We start from the raw sequence: 4,634 nt of genomic DNA on the forward strand, positions 1-4,634 counted from the left end.
TCACTGTCAAACATCATGGTCATTTAGAATATGATCTTTCAGAACCATCTATCCCATGCATGTTCTTAATAAAATACATAATTGATTTCTGGGTCAGTTCTCAAATTTCTCTTCTTTTGTGCAGTATTGGTAAGAAAATAGAGACCCAAGATCCAATTTGGTTCTCATAATGGTAGGCACAGTGAGGCAGTGGTCATTGAAGAAAGCAGGGGAGATTTAAAAATTCATAGAAACAAATGAATATGGAAACAGAATCTATCAGAACCCTTGGGACACATCAAAAGGAGGCTTAATAGGGAGGGTTATAGTTGTAAGTGCCTAAACTAGAAAAACAGATCTCTAGTAAATAACATAATGAAGTACATCACGAATTAGAAAAACAAGGAGAAACCCAATTCCAAAGTGAGCATAAGAAAAGGAATAATAAGATTTGACAAGGAATAAATGTAATTGAGATTGAAAACAGAGTATGAAGGATTAATGTAATAAAGGATTCTTTTCTGAACAGATAGACAAAATTGAGGAACCTTTAGCCAAACTAACCAAAATAAAGGGGATATCCAATTTTACTACATCAGATGTAATTAAGGCATATTATAACAGATACCACTGAAATCTGGAGGATCATGATGGAATGTTTTGACAGATTATAGGTCCGTAGATTGGATAATGTGGAAAGTTCTAATCATAAGACCTACCAAAGTGGAACCAAGAAATTTTAAGAAGCCTAAATATATCAATAAAAAGCAATGATGTTGAAGAAGTAATAAATGCAGATAGACTCACAACCCAGTTTTCCTAGGCTTTAAAAGAAGTACAATTGTCCTAAATCTATTCCTTAAAGAGAAAATGAAGGAATGCTTCCAAACTCATTCTATAAATCTAGTATTATTCTCTCATCAAATGTGATGGCTTGTGTGCACATAAACACAAGCACACTTTGTATAAAAATGCACAAAGTGTAAACCAATATCCTTGAGGAACATAGAGACCAGTGTCGTCATTACAATACTTATATGTCCAATTCAACATTATATTAAAAAATCATGTACCATGATCATGTTGACTTCATTCCAGGGACATATGTTTTGCTAACCTTGGCAAATCGATAAATGTAATACACCACATAAATTGAATCAAGGGTAAAAATCTCATGATTAATTCAGTGATGCAGTAAATTCCATCAATAAAATCCTGCATACAGGGGCTGGGGTTATAGCTTAATGGTGGAGTGCTTGCCTCATAAGGGTGCAACACTGGGTTAAATTCTCAGCACCACGTACAATTAAATGAATAAAAAAAAGATCTATCACCAACTAAAAAATGTATATTTTTAAAAAATTTTGCATACATTCACAACAAAAACCTAAATACAGAAGGATAACAGTGACTTTGATCATGAACTTTGACTGCCTCTGGGCTATAGCTACACTGCTCTAGGAAATTTCTGTGTGATGAAACAGGACAAGTTTGCCCAGTTGCTATGGTGATGCCTTGCCTGAGGAAGTTCTTTGCAAGGCATGGGACTATGAGTCTTGACTCTAATTTCAGACACCTGCTGCCAGAGATAGAGAATCATAAGCATAGCAAGATAATTATAATTGATTGTAAGTGCATTGACCTTTAAGCCTGCCTCCTTTGAGGAAACGTTTCCACAGAGAGCCTTTTGATGATAAAACCTATATAATAAATGTGTTGAGCTAGGTATGGGTCATTGGTTCTCCATCATATTATGGTGTCCCATGTGTTTCTAGATTTCTCTCTAAGTGTCTGTTTGTCTTTCTTCATCTCCCATTGCCCTTTGCCAAAGTCTAATTCAGCCATGCAGGTTTTGGCAGTTGGCTCATGAGCAGGACACAGGGGGAACTTTAAGGATTAAGTGAGGGGACACTCCTGAGGAATCACATCAGTTAAAGAAAGGTAAGGATTGCAAGTATATAGCCATACCTACAGGTTCCAAAGAGAGGAAACTTTGTGTACAAATGCTTAAATAATGTTTAAATCAAGGAATGAAAAAAAAGAAGCAAAAAGGTGTCTCCAGAGAAAATATAAACTATAGCACCACACCTTAAGATATTGGTTTTGCAAAAGAAAAAAATGGCTAAAATGCTCTATGCATGAGTTTTTGCCTCTCAAGCTCAAGATAGCAGCTCTCCTTACTTCTTAGCTTCTTCCAGATCTCCATCTCTCCTGGGATTGCATTTGAAATGTAAATTGTAGAGGCAATGATTCAAAACCACTTTAAGGCCAAAGAAAAAAAAGTGTCACTTTTAGATTCAAGGTGCTGTGCGGCCTAAATGGCTGGCTCTATCTCCTCTCACTCTCTACCACTCTTTTTTTCTTAATGAATTCCTCCATAAATACTATATCACAGGGACAAAAATGGGAAGATCTCATATATACAAGTCTTCTTTACTTGAGGATTTTATTTGTTTCACATTCTTTAAATATCAGGATTGACTATAATCTGATGCCAAAATACACTCTGATCTGATAAAGATGTTCTGCATCTTCCTTTACTAGAATAATTAATGGCTGTGCCATCTTTTTTTTTTTTTTTTTTTAAAAAAAACATTTGTTTTTTTAAAATTCCACATTTTTGAGCTCATGGTTTTATGGTGAATTCACATTTGATCCTTCATGCCTAAATTAGTATATTTTCCCAATCAGTCCTGTATCTAACTATAAAGGATATTGCAGTCTGTCTTTGTTCAGAGGCCAACTTTTCAAGAGTTGATTCTTAAATACATTGGGAAATCTCTTTTTGCTAAATCCTAAATGGTAATTGATGTGGTGGTGTTGGGAATATGTCTGATAGCTACTGGAGACAAGTGGCCATCTGAACATTTGATTTCTGTGTCTGGCATGGCTGTCAGGCTTTAAACCTAATATTTCCAACTATACAGGATTGCCCTATATTTAAGTCATAATGTAAAAGTAATAGGCTCCCTTTTAATTTCTAAAAGGTTAAATCTAATAGAGGGTTTAATAAAGCTCCTACTGGTGGAGATCTACCTGTTGCCTCCTACCTGTGGGAATCTACCTACAAAAAGCTACAAGATATTTGTTTCCTTTCTGTTTTGCGAATGTGTGTACACCTGTGTATTGTATTGTTGTTTCTACATATGTGCTTGTGTCCATTTATCATGCACATGGTATCAAAATTGGCATATAGATAAATGAGCACTCATAAATTAAAATTTAAATAAGAAAATGATCCAAATACCTTTTGGTTCATGTGACTTAAAAAGAAGTTCAATTTAAATTAGGTAAACAGATGAGAGTAAAGATGTTTTTAAAATCCTAACTGAAGTTTTTCTAACTGGTCAGAGAATAAAGTGTTGATTTCTGTAAAATGTCTAAAATGTAATATTGATTGTTCCTAGGTTTTTTCTTCAATAGTGAAGAGATGGCTTATACTGTTAACTAGACTGGTCTGATATCCTGGTTTTTACAGTTAAAATTAGTAAATTAGATTACAGTATATGGAATCAACTTTATACATGTGTTTTTTAAATAGGAGACATCTGCAAATTTCATAAGTTAATATATTTAAACAGTATATGAGTTTTCATAAATCAGTAAGTTAAAAAAGGTTTGAGATTGATTTGTTTCTGTGTCTTCAGTAAAACAAGTGTACTAAGAATTAAGATTCTATCAGGTATAATTTTATATACAAAGAGTAGAAAAGATTTCAATTAGGTTTTAATGAAAGTACCATAAAAACAACATATTCCATCTTATTAAACTAATTTGTCTAAACTCAGAAGTTTCATAAGGACTGTTTTAAAATGTAAATTTAAAAGAGTGGTCAACAGCTAGAAAAGAGATATAAGGAAAGCTCTAGGTGTAGAAAAATTTTTAATATGGAAAGTAGAAGGAAAAAGAAATGTTTCTGGATAAGAAAGTCTTTTGTGTGGTAAAGTAAAAATTAAAGTAAAAAGTTGTAAAATGTCTAAGTACTTTACGTAACATTTGTAGAGCGTAAATTTCAAAAGGTTTGTGTGCAACTAAATTGGTTATATATAAATAGCACAATCAGTTAAAGTTATCCAAGGTTTTTCCCAAGGTCTAATATTAATGTATTGATATAAACCAAGTTTAATCCTCTGTGTGTTAAAGTCATAAGGATTTTTTAAAACATTAATCTGCTTTTATCTATCAAGATAATATTTTTTTCATTTTTTTATTAGTTGTTCAAAACATTACAAATTTCTTGACATATCATATTTCATACATTTGATTCAAGCGGATTATGAACTCCCATTTTTACCCTATATACATAATGCAGATGCACATCGGTTACACATCCACTTTTTTACCTACTGCCATACTAGTGTAGGTTTTATTCTGCTGCCTTTCCTAACCTCTACTATCCCTCTCTCCTCCCCTTCCCTCCCCTCCCATCCGTTCCCTTCCCATCTTCTCTCCCTAACCCATGTACTGTAATTCACTTCCCTCTCTTGTTTTTTTCCCACCTTTCCCCTCATTTCCTCATATATGTAATTTTGTGTAACAATGAGGGAGATTCCTTGGAAAGGTGGGAATGGAACCAGCATTTGACCTGGCTATTCCCCTTCTTGAACTATTCCCTAAAGACCTTAAAAAAGCTTCAGGATGGAAGATGAAATTAA

Source organism: Urocitellus parryii, chromosome 5 (assembly GCF_045843805.1).
Source record: "Urocitellus parryii isolate mUroPar1 chromosome 5, mUroPar1.hap1, whole genome shotgun sequence".
Classification (NCBI taxonomy): domain Eukaryota; kingdom Metazoa; phylum Chordata; class Mammalia; order Rodentia; family Sciuridae; genus Urocitellus; species Urocitellus parryii.